The sequence below is a fragment of the Myotis nattereri genome (genome assembly GCF_964212035.1).
Source record: "Myotis nattereri genome assembly, chromosome: 1".
Classification (NCBI taxonomy): Eukaryota; Metazoa; Chordata; class Mammalia; order Chiroptera; family Vespertilionidae; genus Myotis; species Myotis nattereri.
The window spans coordinates 38,403,215-38,417,909 of record NC_138075.1 but is presented as its reverse complement, the minus strand read 5'-3'; positions in this window follow the sequence as shown (position 1 = coordinate 38,417,909).

Sequence of the window (14,695 nt, the reverse complement as noted above, 5' to 3'; positions counted from 1 at the left end):
ACATCGATGAGAGAGAAACATCGATGAGAGAGAAACATCGACCAGCTGCCTCCTGCACACCTCCCACTGGGGATGTGCCCACAACCAAGGTACTTGCCCTTGACCGGAATCGAACCTGGGACCCTTCAGTCTGCAGGCTGACGCTGTATCCACTGAGCCAAACCAGTTTGGCTAGTTTTTAGTTTTGTTATTAGACTGTTATGGACTGAATTGTGCCTCCCTCCCCCAAAATTTATATGCTGAAGCCCTGATCCAATATGACTGGTGTCCTAATAAGAAGAGAGAGAGACAAGGTATGTGCATACACAGAGGAAAGGGCCATGTGAGGACACAGTGAGAAGGTGGCCATCTGCAAGATGAGGAGAAGGACCTCAGGAAAAAACAACCTGCTGATAACCTTGATCTTGGACTTCTAGCCTCCAGAACTGTGAGAAAATAAGTTTATGTTCTTTAAGTGACTCGGTCTGTGGTATTTTGCTATTCCCAGCAAACTAACACATAGACTAACAAAGTGTCTCATATGTGATAAGTGGAATTCTGAAATGGCCCCAAATTCCTGCCCCCTGATGCATATACACCTTCTCCCAGTTATTCAAACATTAAGCTACATGCTGCTGTGAAGAGATTTTGCAGAAATTTAGGTCCAAATTAGTTAACTGAAGAAAGTGAATAACCCTGGCCAGGTAGGTTAGTTGCTATCCCAAACTTGTGGGTTTGATCCCTGATTAGGGCACATACAAGAACCAATCAATGAATGTATAAATAAGTGGAACAACAATCGATGTTTCTCTCTCTCTCTCTCTCTCAAACCAACAAATAAAAATTTTTTATAAAAAGAGAATAGCCTGGCCGGTGTGGCTCAGTGGTTGAGCATCGACCTGTGAACCTGGAGGTCAAGATTTGATTCCTGGTCAGGGTACATGCCTGGGTTGTGAGCTCAATCCCCAGTATGGGGCATGCAGGGGGCAGCTGATCAATGATTCTCTCTCATTGTTGATGTTTCTATCTCTCTCTCCTCTCTGAAATCAATAAAAAGAATATATTAAAAAATAAAAATAAGAGAATAGATTATCCTGGGTGAGCCTGGCCTAATCAGGTGAGTTCTAAAAGGAACTGGGGCTCTTCCTTGGGAGGAAGATTCAGAAATGTGCAGTCATTCTTCATTACTGCTTTTGGAAATGGGTAAAGCCATGTTTCGAGGAAAATGAGTGACCTGTAGGAGCTGAGAATGGCTCAGATTTGACAACCAGCAAGGAAATGGAGACCTCATTCTTATAGCTGCAAGTCATTGAATTTGGCTAACAACCAGATTTGAAGTGATCTGCAGTACAAATGACAAAGCAAATGAATAATATGTTAACAATAAGCAAATTTGCGTAAAGGGTACATGAGTGTTCCTTGTACTATTTTTGATTTTTGCAACTTTTTCTAAGTTTGAAATTATTTATAAACTAGAGGCCTGGTGCACAAAATTTGTGCACGGGGGGGGGGGGGTGGAGGGAGGGTGTCCCTCAGCCCAGCCTGCACCCTCTCCAATCCGGGACCCCTTAGGGGATGTCAGACTGCTTGCCTGGTCATTCCCAACTGCCACACAGGGATCGGGCCTAAACTGGCAGTCGGACATCTTTCTCACAATCCTGGACTGCTGGCTCCCAACTGCTCACCAGCCTGCCTGCCTGATTGCCCCTAACTGCTTCTGCCTGCCAGCCTGATCACCTCTTAGCCACTCCCCTGCCAGCCTGATCGACGCCTAATCGCTCCCCTGCCGACCCGATTGCCCCCAACTGCCCTCCCCTGCCGGCCTGGTCGCCCCTAACTGCCCTCCCCTGCAGGCCTGGTAGCCACCAACTGCCCTTTCCTGCTGGCCTGGTCGCCCCCAACTGCCCTCCCCTGCTGGCCATCTTGTGACCACATGGGGGCGACCATCTTTGTGTGAGGGCACGACAGTCAATTTGCATATCACCTCTTTATTATATAGGGTAGGAGGTTTCAAAATAAAAGATGAGTGACTGTTTTTGTGGATGTTTTTAGTTGTTTTGGTGAGAATTGACTTATCCAAAATCTTAAATTACTCTATTTCTGAGAATAAAAAATTGATGTGATTTGACTGAATAATTAATTGCTAGTATTCATTGAACTCTTACTATGTGCCAAGCACTATTCTGAGTGTTTCATATATAGGGTTGTTCCAAAAAATGAATACATACTTTGAATGATTATAAAGTCAGTGTTTATTAATATATTGTTCATTTTTAAAATGTAAAAGAATCTACAGAAGTGAATAATTTATTTTGCCCATGCCTGTTTTCAAACTGATGATCATTTTGGTCCAGGCACTGCTGATAGCGTGAAGCAATGGAATCACAAACATCAAGAATAATTTCATTCGGTATTTGCATGCTCTTATTTCATCAACTATTGCTGGCTTTGTACCGTAAAATTTATCTTTTATGTATCCCCTTAAAAAGTCTAGTGGAGCCCAGCCGGTGTGCTAAGTGTGAGCATTGATCCATGAACCAGGAGGTCATAGGTTTGATTCCCACTTAGGCACATGCCTGGCTTGCAGGCTCGATCCCCAGTAGGGGGTGTGCAGGAGACAGCCAATCAATGATTCTCACTTATCATTAATGTTTTTATCTCTCTCTATCCCTCTCCCTTCCTCCCTCTGAAATCAATAAAAACATATTTTTTTAAAAGTCTAATTTATAAATTTTCTTTGTTTGAAGCTTAATCTGGCTTTACCCATTATTTCAAGTCAGTTAAACCTGAAAAGGAGTGAAAATTAAGTGAGTTATCAGCTGTTAAAGTGTGTCCTCCCAAAAATGTATACACACTGAATAATTATAAAAGCAGCGTTTATACTTCAACGACATAAAATGCATATTCGCACTTCCAGTAGCATTTTAGGATGAATTTCTTTTGTTCAAAGCTTAGTCTGGACCTAGCTGGTTTGGCTCAGTGATTAGAGTGTTGGCCCATGATTGAGGGTCGGGGATTCTATTCCGGCAAGGGCACGTACCCTGGTTGCAGCCTCGATTTCCGACACATGCGGGAGGCAACCAGTGGATGTTTCTCTCTCTCTCTCTCTCTCTCTCTCTCTCTCTCTCTCTTTCTCTCTTTCTCTCTCTCTCTCCCTCTCTCTCTCTCTCTCTCTCTCTCTCTCTCTCTCTCCCTTTCACTTTATCTAAAATCAATGGAAAAAATATTATTGGGTGAGGATTAACAACAACAACAAAAGCTTAGTTTGGCTGAAAAGAAAGAAACCTCAGTTGAGCTATCAGCTGTTGAAGTGTGTATACATGTTTTTGGGACAACTATATATGAACTGATTTAAGCATCACAACAACCCTGTGAGATAAGTTCCATTTCATCCCCATTTTACAGTTGAAAATACTGAGGCACACAGAGAGTAACTTGTCCCAGTTCGCATAGCTCTTATTCAAAGTATTTGACTCTGAAGCCACATGCTATGTATTGTCTCCCACCAAAGTCTACATATGCTATTTCAAATTAGAAGTTTGCTTTCATTTGAACTGTGCTTATTAAACAGTTTTGTTTCTGATTTTTTTCTTCAGAATTTGTAATATTTTGTACTTGGGAAAAAAAAAAAAAAAGAAAGAAAGGAAGAGGAAAAACAAAATATCCAAATTATCCGAAAGTTTTAATTCATTCTTTCTTAATTTACTATTGTAGAGATTAAATGAGTTGAAGCTCAGTTGGTTAGAGCATCATCTGATTCAACAAGGCTGTGGGTTCGATCTCCAGTCAGGACACATACAAGAAGCAATCAATGAATGCATAAATAAGTGGAGCAGCAAATCAGGCCCCCAACATCAGTGTTTCTGTCTGTCTCTCTCTTCCTTCTTCACTCTCTCTAAAATGATTTTTTTTTTTAAAAAAGAATCAACCAGTGAATGCATAAATAAATGAAACAACAATCTATGTTATTCTCTCTCTCCCTCCCTCCCTTTTTCTCTCTCAAATCAATACATTTTTTAAAAAGATTAAATGAGTTGAATGGTAGTATGTGTAAACTTTTACCAGGCACTTTGCACATATAAAGTATGGTTTTTAATGTCTTTAAAGAGTAATGTTGCCCTAACCGGTTTGGCTCAGTGGATAGAGCGCCGGCCTGCGGACTAAAGAGTCCCAAGTTTGATTCCAGTCAAGGGCATGTACCTTGGTTGCGGGCACATACCCAATGGGGGGTGTGCAGGAGGCAGCTGATCGATATTTCTCTCTCATCCAATGTTTCTAACTTTCTATTCTTCTCCCTTCCTCTCTTTAAAAAGCAATAAAATACATATATTTTAAAAAAGAGTAATGTCAAGGCATAGTTGGACCGTGTTAATGGTCATGAAGTCTTTAAGAGAGGTCAACTCTATGGAAAAGAGGTTTTTACTCTTATTTTAAGAGGCCCTGTTTCTCATCAAAGAAAATATTAAAATGAACCCACATCAAATGTAATTTATATATAATTATTTAAAAGTTGAATTGTTTGTGACTAATTGACATGTTACATTTTGTAGATAGTTAAATTTACTAATTTCAGTTTTGGAACTAAAACATTTCTTGGAGCCAGTAGATTTTTCTCAGCTTTCAATTTTATTGGCCCTTGAAAAGCTCATAGGCCCTAGGCACTGGGCCTCCGCACCACTGTTGGTCCAGGAGATTCTCCGGCAAGAAAAACTGAGATGAGATCAACCAAAGGTCTTGTACGCACGGATATAAGCATTACCAATGGACACAGACACTAGAGGGGTGGGAATGGCCGGGGAGGGGTGCGGGGGGAGGAAATGATATTTTAATAACTATGTATGGGCCAGGGGGGTACTTGAAACTTCAGGGGGACCACTTTGTAAAGTATATGATTTGTCTAACCACTATGTTGTATACCTGAAACTAATACAGAATAATATTGAAAAGAAATAAATAAAACCCTAATGTGCTTCAAAAAGAAAAAGAAAACTGAGAGGGAACGTCAGTGTTGAAGGAATGTTGGGAAACACTGTTTCACTAGGGGGCGCTCGTTCCGCTCCATAAAGGAAATTATCTTCTGGGTTGGGGAGCAAACTGCTTTTGGAGCGGGAGAACAAAGGGGGCCGTGCACCCTTGAGATGTTAAAGTAAAAAGCGGCTATTTCTCTGTGGCTGGAGATCAGGACGTACTTCCAAAAGTAAATAGGATTAGTCACTGTACCAATCCATGCAAATACATTTGTACATATTTATACAAAGAGATTCAAATTATAGTGGGTAAACCAGCTGAAAGTGTTTGCAGAGTAATCCACCTTGTTACTACCTTGATTGGTGTTACATGTGAAGGGCAATTTTGCTGCCCAGGGAAAAGCTGAAAGGCAAGAATTTGCGTAAATGGGATTAGGTTTCTTGAGGCCACGTTAGGAGAGAACATTTTTTTAATCTGGTGGCAATTTTGCTGGATGTAGCCTTCTCTTTCTCTTAGGAGCCATGGACATTCATTTTGATTAATCTCTAGACTGAGCTGTCAGTTTCCTGACAGGGATTTCAAACAAAAGATTATGGAGGTGGATTTGAGCATTGCTTGAAGGTCTTGTCTAGATCAAAACTTGATGAATTCTTGTCCGTTCAGTAATCATTTGAAATGAAAAGATCTCATAATAACTCATCCTTCCCCTTTCAGTGGCCGTGAAGCATCAACGTCAGCATCTGGGAAGGAGCCTGTGTAATGGCTTAATCGAGAAGGCACAGGAGCAGTGTCAAAAATAACCTCCTTAGTCACTGTAGGCTTGGCTCTCCGACCGCAGCCCTTTAAAAGCCTGAATGGCAGTGGCACCACACAGCCTCCCCAGTAATGCCACCACCTTCCTTCTCAGGTGGCACTGTACACTGGATATAAAGAAGACTTACTGTATTTTAATTTTCCCAGGAACACGGCTCCATTGAATGTAAAATTAAAGACAAGAATGAAAACCTCACAAGTTCCTTTTTTCTCTTTTTGACTTAATCCCTATTATTTTCTTTCCAGGTGAATATCTACCATCAGAGAGTCTCAACACAAAAGGATGCGTGATTTTTAAAAGCATATTGTAAATAGGAAGTGTTAGTGATAGGCACAGTTTGGGCAACTGTTCTGTGGAAACAGAACCAAATCCGTCAGTCCTGATTCTGGGCAGGAGAGAGTGGCTCTGCTGTTTCCCAAACTGAACACCGCCAGGGAGGTCTGATCCCGGATGACGGCTCCCTGCCCCCTGCCACACGCAGCAGGTGAGGTTTTACAGTATTTGCTTGGGGAAGTACATGTAAGGACTTCAGCTTCCGTCCTCCCACCGAACTGCACTTTGTGTGCAGCCCGCTACGATGTGAGTCTTCCTACGTGCCTGCGCTTGCGTGCTGTGTCATTAGAGTCAGGCCGGGAACGACTCTCCAACACCATCTTTCCTCCCCAAGAGCTAGCATTTAAAAATGGGATTCTGATAGACATGCTGTGGGAACTTGAAACACGTTTACATTTATTATGCAAAATCAAGTATCACTTCTACGAGTTCAGCTGTCTACCCATCTGCGAAGGGTCTGTCTCAATGTTTCTAACCTGGGAAATGTCAGAAGAAGGCTATTAATTTCATTCACTACTTCAGGATCCAGGGTACCTCATTTTGGCAGTTGTGGAGAGAGAGCTGCCTTTCCCACTGTGTGGATGCGGGTAGGAGGCAGTGGAGTACCGTGGTTGGGAGACTGAGCATGAGAGTTAGACCTCAGTTTGAATACTTGTTGAATTGCACACCAGGATTGTGATTTTAGGCAAGTTATTTCACATCTGTAAGCCTTCGCTTTCTCCCCGGTGACTTGGAGCTACTCATAGGTCTGCCCTAGAGCTGTGGCAGGGTCACATGAGATAACAGTAGAGCACTTAGTACAGTGCCTGGCACACAGCAAGTGCCCCGTCAATGGTGGTGAGCTGGCTGGGAGCACTCTCTGCCGCCAGGTGGGAATGGCGACCAGCCCTCATGTCTAATAGTGGAAATCTTTTAGAACATTTCAGAGTTATCCTTAAACACAACACAGAACCATCTGTCAAGAGTCTTGGCCCTTCAGAAGGCAACTTCACCAAATAGCCCCTGGGGGGTGTGGGGAAGAGCAGCACCACCACGACAGGCTTCCACGCCTCCTGCCTCAGGGAGCAGCCTTGGGAGGAGGCCAAGGTGAGTCAGCCACCTACCCTGTTCCTGAGAGGAGGCCCCCCGAGGGCCACTGAGTCACTCTTCCCTTGAGCCGGAAGTCAGCCCCCTGTTCTCCTTTTTATTTCTCAGTCAAGCCGGTGCTAAGAGGAACCATGGAAATAACAAAACATAATTGTCATGATGACAAATCCACAAACGAGATACGCTGTACTTGCTCAGAAGGGCCCCTGCGTGGCAGATCTCCAAGCTGTGCTTCTTGTGAGCCAAAGGGAGTAACTGCTGGCAAAAATATCGTAGGGGTGAGTAAGAAGAGACTCGGCCCTGCTGGGGAAGACCCGGGCACTTCACTGCTGATGGAGAGTTGGATAGCGGGCTCCCTCTCCTCATAACATTTCCCAGCATGCCTCCGTGTGCACTGTTTTATTTCAAGATAACGTACACGTCATTTTCCCCCTCACATGGCCACTCACCCATGACGTGTGCAAGACACTCCTTAGATTCCACAGAGGTTCAGATAGGCCTGTCTTTAAGGAACTTACAATACAGTAGGTAAGAAGATAACACAACAGCAAGAATCAAGATAATGATGATATAGCAGTGGCTGATGACTTACTTAAGTCCCCGACAATGCCTTTTTATCGAAACAATGCTATAAGTAGATGTAATTACCATCTCAGTGTCAAAGATGAGGAAGCCGAGGTCTGTGGAAGTTAGGCAACTCGCTCAAAGATAAGTCCTGCATGAAAACACAGTGACACCAAGTAGAATTCAATCAAATGTCTTGGCAGGTTATAGGTGGGAAAGATGACGTTCTGAGGACAGGCAGCAGGGCATACTTCACAGAGGAGGCAGCGATAGAGCCAAGTCTTAAACAGTGTGGGGCGTTGACGAAAGGATATATGCACCCCTATGTTCATAGCAGCATTATTTACAATGGCCAAGATGTGGAAGCTGCCCAAGTGTCCATCAGTGGATGAGTGGATAAAAAAGCTATGGTACATTTATACAATAGAATACTACTCTTGCGTAAAAAGGAAGGAAATTTTACCCTTTGCGATAGCATGGATAGACCTGGAGAACATTATGCTAAGTGAAATAAGCCAGTCAGAGAAAGACAAATACCATATGATTTCACTCAGATGTGGAATTTAATGAGCAAACAAAGCAAAATAGAGACAGGCTCATAGAGAGAGAGCAGGCTGCAGCTCTGGTGGTGGTGGCCGGGGGAGGGGTTTGTGTGGAGGGATTGAGCAAAAAAGAAAAAAAAGAGAGAGAGCTCACGGACATGGACATAGTGTGGTGATTGCAGGTGGGGAAGGGTGAAAGAGGGCACAGAGGGGGTAAATGGTGATGGAAAAAAGTTAAATTATCAAAAAGAATGTAGGGGGTTGAATTGTGGTCCCTCCAAAAGACACCTCTATCTACCCAGCACCTGTGAATGTGACCTGATTTAGAAAGGGGCCTGTGCAGATGGAATTACGTTAAGGATCTTGAGATAATCCTGGAGTTAGGGTGGGCCCCAAAGCCAATGAGAGGTGAGCTTCTCAGAGGAAGGCAGAGGGAGGTTTGAGACCCAGACTCACAGCGAGACGAAGGCCATCTGAAGACACGGGCAGAGGTTGGCAGACCTAAATCGAAGAATGACGAGGATTATTTGCAGGCGGCAGAAGCTAGGAGAGAGGCGTGGAACAAATTCTCTCTCTGAACCAACACTGCTAATACCTTGATTTTGGACTTGTGGGTTCCAGGACTGTGAGGGAATAAGCCTCTGTTGTTTTAAGCTGCCCAAGTTGTGTCATTTGTTATGGCAGCCTGGGGAGACACGCACAAAGGGCACATGAGAATCCCTGGGAAGCAACAGCTCAAGCAAAGACACTGAAATGAAAAACACCAAGGTCTGAGTGAGTCTATTTTGGTTGGGCTGAAACATAAGGACCCTGAAAGGGAACAGGCTGTTTAAGATGGGGGTCATATTATGGAGGGCTTTGAAAGTCTGGCTTGGAAATTTAGGTTTTCTTTGGTGAGCCACCAGGAACTTGATGAGAGTTGTATCTATAGAAAATTAAGGTGTCCCTGAACGGGCAGGAGGTGATATGAGCCTGAATGAGGGCAAGGGCAGCGGGGATGAAGAGAAGGGACAGAGGGAAAGTTAATTATTAGGAATCTGAGATGTGGCAAGCGATAGCTTCTCAATCTGACTTGCTAAATCGCTTGATTCACATGTTACCTGCTATTGTTTATGGGTCTTTGTCTTCTGGGCTGGATAACGCCCACACTTTGATTGAGCTACCTTAAGTCTTCTGGCTGCCCATCAAGTTGGATTATTAACTTGCTTGGGCTTCCTGGCAGCCAGGCTGTGTTCTATATGGAGGGCTTTCCTTTACTACTCTTTTAAAAAAATATATACTTTATTGATTTTTTACAGAGAGGAAGAGAGAGGGATAGAGAGTTAGAAACATCAATCAGCTGCCTCCTGCACATCCCTCAGTGGGGATGTGCCCGAAACCAAGGTACATGCCCTTGACTGGAATCGAACCTGGGACCCTTCAGTCCGCAGGCTGACGCCCTATCCACTGAGCCATACCGGTCAGGGCTCCTTTACTACTCTTAGTAGTATTGCTTTTGCCTTCTCTGCTCCAGTTCCTCCTGCGTGAGCTAAACCTTTGGAGGCTGTTTCCGTACCCGCAGTCACCTCTTCTTGGCTCCTGTCCTGCCAGCGCTGGGGGCAGGGGGCAGTGTTTCAGGGCAGCTGTGCTGGCCTCGCTCCAGCGTCCTGTTATAGATCCTATCTTGTCATTCGATGCCAAAGTGTGATGGCGAGGCAGCATGTGACATCTGGAACAGACGCAAATCTTAGAGCCATGTCAGATGTGGCACATTCCCAATGCCCTGGAGGCCTTTACTGTGGTCTGAGGCTTCAAGCCTCATTAGCCTCACGATCCTTTGGTTGGTTTCTCAGAAATCACACCAACCCTCTGATTCTGGCTTTCTGACCCAAGACCAGTGGGAGCGAAGAGGAGGAACCAGTGGTCACCCAGGCTCAGGCGATGCCAGTTATCCTGCGAGGTGTTTGCCTGTGTTATCTCATTTTATCTTCATGTCAGAACGGCGAGGCAGGTGCTGTTACCCTCATTTTACAGATGAGGGAATCGAAGCTCAAAACAATTAAGTCATACGGTGAGGAGTGCTTCCAGGATTCAACCTTGGGATTTTCCCAGATTCCACACCACCTCCTACATAGGAGATTTTGAAAATTATTGATTCCAGAGAGAGAAAGGGAGAAGGATAGATAGAAACATCAATGATGAGAATCATCGATCAGCTGCCTCCTGCACCCCGATTACTGGGGATCGAGCCCACAACCCAGGCATGTGCCCTGACCAGGAATCAAACCGGTGACCTCCTGGTTTATAGGTTGATGCTCAACCACGGAGCCACACTGGCTGGGTATCAGGGATTTTTTTTTTTTTTTCAGTACTACCAAGGTGGGAGAATTCCATTTTTGGCATGTGTGCAGGATATTCCGACCCTAGTACATGCTGGCTTTTTACTTTGTGTCGTGATTTTGTATGAACATGTCTTCTCTGGTCCCTGCTAGAGCCCAGGCACTGACCTAGAACTTCCTGGGCATCAGCTTCAAGAATGTTTGAGGACTTTTCAGACTGATGAACTCTGTGGAGAGCGGCTACAGTGTTTGGGCAGGTTCAAGCCTCGGACTAATGAGAGGGCACAGTCCTCTCATGGCCACGTGCAAGTCTCAGCTTGGGGGACAGAGCCCTACCAGCACAATTATAGCCAACAGCTATAGTTGTAAGCTTGAACTATGGTCCGAACACGTGGCCCCTCATGCCTGAGTAATATGGGCTTGATAGAGTTCAGGTGCATGTACTTGAATAGGATCAAAACCCATGAGAATGTTGTAAACATCTTGACCACACCCATACTTTGCCTCATAGAATCTGCTATAAAATAAAAGACACGGCTTGTAGTCCATGGCACTGTCTCTCCAGCAGCGTCCCACCGAGACCCAGCCTTTTCTCAATCCCTCACCGCCTCCACTCAGGGTTCACCCTTGGCCTTGCTGGTGCGGCACAAACTCGTGCTGTTTCCCAAAAGAACAAAGTGTGTTTTAGCGTCAGGTTGCAAATTGCAGTTTTCTGGTTGCATCTCTAGGTTTGGTTGCATTGAAAGAGTGACTACAATGGGTCCTCTTATGTAGCCTTGGTCACTACATTGGTTTGGGGAAAGGCAATGGCTTTGATACAGAATCCTGGGTAGTACTGTCTGCAAAACTTATGAGGTTAGAACTTTGTTCACATTTTCTAGTTTCCTCCCGCAGGGCAGTATCCCCAGGACCCCACGCCCACTTGCCCTACCAGCCTTTGTTCATGCTGCTTTAGTCCCACCTTCCTCCTGCTTAACCCCAGAATGTATGTCTCCCCTCTTTCTGCAGTTCCAATCCTAAACTTTGTTCATGGTTCAGCCCCAGCTCACTCCCATCATGAAGCCTCTCCTGACTGGCTTTCCTTTTCTGGGTTCCTGCAGCCCAGTGGCTTACCGGTGCTCTCCCCAGCTCTCTCTTGGACTCTGGGTCTGTGCATTCTCTCTGTCTGCATCCTCTTAGAGCAGTGGTTCTCAACCTTGGCTGCACATTAGAATCACCTGGGAATCTTTTTAAAATCCTGATTTCTGGGCCCCGTCCTCTGGAAATTCTATTTCTTTGTTATGGGGTGGGGCCACAACATTAGTAACAAAGAAACAGAATTTCCGGAGGATGAGGCCCAGAATCCAGGATTTTAAAAAGATCCCCAGGTGATTCTAATGTGCAGCCAAGGTTGAGAACCACTGTCTTAGAGTAAGGACTGTGGTCTTCTGTTTGGCCCTGTGGTGCCTGGCAGAGTGCTGGGCCTACAAGAAGGGAGCTCATTTTTTTTTTAAAATATATTTTATTGATTTTTTACAGAGAGGAAGGGAGAGGGATAGAGAGTTAGAAACATCAATGAGAGAGAAACACTGATCAGCTGCCTCCTGCACATCTCCTACTGGGGATGTGCCCGCAACCAAGGTACATGCCCTTCACCGGAATCGAACCTGGGACCCTTTAGTCCACAGGCTGATGCTCTATCCACTGAGCCAAACTGGTTAGGGCGGGAGCTCATTTTTTATTGAGTCTGTAAATTGCAGATACACATCTAAAACACAGGTCACCTTGCAAAATCTGCATTCCCCACTGTGTTTAGTATAAAGTACAAATTCCGGAACATGGAATTAAAAAAAAAGAAAGAAAAGTTAACATAACAACAAATAATAAAACCTCTCCACCTACAGTTTCCAAACTCTGAAAAAGCACTAAGTTATCAGAACTCCTATAGTTCCATCGGTTGGAAATAGCCCTTCCAGCTTCCCTGCCCCTGGAAGGCCTTCAGATGCCGCCTTCTGCGTGCAGCCCTCCCTGATCTCACAAGAAACAGCTAAGACAGCTTTTCTTCTGCGTACCCATACCATGTCATTTTTGCCCAGTTTGGCCAACATTTCATTGGAACTTGTCCTGTATTTCATTGTTGACACTCCCTTCTGGATTACCAACTCCTGTTGAATCATGTTTGTGTCCAGTTGGTGCCTAAGTGGGATAGGCCGCCTCTCACAAACACGCGCTCTGCTCAGAATCATTCCCATCTGATAGGCTTCAGCAGCAGCTCTAATGCTTTTTGGCAACAGCTTGCTTGCAGAGGAGCTAAAAGGGGGAGGGCTAAGAGGCAATGTGCCTGCTCCTTCCTTTTCCCCACCCCCCTTCCCAGGGTGGAGTTCTCAGATCTCTGTCTCTGGATGCTTAGCTGGCCTTCTTTAGCAACCCAACCTCATTTTGCTGGAGAGTATGAAATAGAAATCGTTCCCAACTCAAATGCACACATCGCATCAGAGGCAGGCCAGGGCCCCTGTGTCTTATGAATCAGCAGGCATTAAACCAAGCTCATCTCTAAAGCCCACAAAGCAGCAAACTCATTATCGCAGTGCAGGGGATAATGAGTATTAGGCCAAGGACAGAGCAGCCTGGGCTGTGGCGGGGACTGCTCTTTTCAGGGATGGTGCAGTGAGCCATTTCCCTTTAATGGCTCCTGACTTACATACTACTCACTGACAGTATGAACCAGAGACACCCACTTGACATCATTAGTCGTGTGGGCTAGATGTCAGCCACTAGGTGTTTCTAACTTCCCCAGCTTGCTGAGCTCATCTGGCCCTTTATGCTCTAGTAAAAAGTGCCTCAAATCTCTATCCCGCATAAGTAGGCCAGATACTTTCCCAATAGCTCTGAGAATTCTTGCCGGCACGTACAGAAGGGCCTGTATTCCCTCTGCCACCGGTCTCTGCTTCCACTGCTTTCTGGTCTCTACTCTGTGTTGTGCTTCCTGCATGCCCTGTGCCACCTTTCAGGGCTGTGTGCATGCTGCAGACTCTCCTAAGGACTGGGGCAATGGTGTGTGTGTGTGTGTGTGTGTGTGTGTGTGTGTGTGGTATGGTGTGTCCTGGGGCTCTTACAACTAAGTAACACAGAGTGGCTTGAAGAACAGAAGTTTATGTTCCCATAGTTCTAGAAGCTAGAAGTCTGAGATCAAGGTGTTGGTGGGCTTTGCTTCCTTGGAAGGCGCTGAGACAGGACCTGTTCCAGGCCTTTCTCCTGGCTTCTGCTAGTTCCTTGGCTTGCGGCAGCATAGCTCCATTCTTTACACAGCGTTCTCTCTCTCTCTCTCTCTCTCTCTCTCTCTCTCTCTCTCTCTCTCTCTGTCTAAATTTCCTCTTTTTATAAGGACCCTGTAATATTGGATTAGGGGCCCATCCTTCTCCAGTATGACCTCGTCTTAATTACAACTGCAACAGCCCTTTTTTCCAAATAAGGCCACATTCTGAAGTATGGGGGGTATTGGGACATCAACATATGTATGGGGGGGGGGGGTTGCAGGTCAGCCCATAACAAGTGGGTATGTGTGTTAGTGTTAGGGATGTCACATTAAAGCATAGAAGGGCAAAAACAGTTGCAACAGAATATTTAAGCATCTCATTTCCAAGTCCCTCAGCCATTCCATCCCCAGGGGAACTTCCTGGGGTTGTCTCTTCCCCAGCCTCCAGCCATGTTGTTGAACCCCTGTCCCTCTTCCTTCCTCTCCCTAACTCCTCCCGGTTCCTTCAGTGACAACTCCAACTATAACTGCGCATTTCCAAAGCAAAACAGTTTAGCTACTTCCCTTTCTCCACAAACCATCCAGACTTGGCCATGAGAGCCATTCTAAAACTAAAACATCCTTTTAAGATATTTCTAACAAAGACAGTCTCTGCCTGAGGAGGAATTCTGTGATTAGCTCTGATAGAAACAATTTGTTTTCTCCCTTTATCAGCAAATAAAATGAAATTATTGCTCTAGCTGGTTTGGCTCAGTGGATAGAGTGTTGGCCTGCGGACTGAAGGGTCCTGGGTTTGATTCCAGTCAAGGGCACATGGCAGGATTTCGGGGCTTGATCCCCGGTGGGGGCATACAGA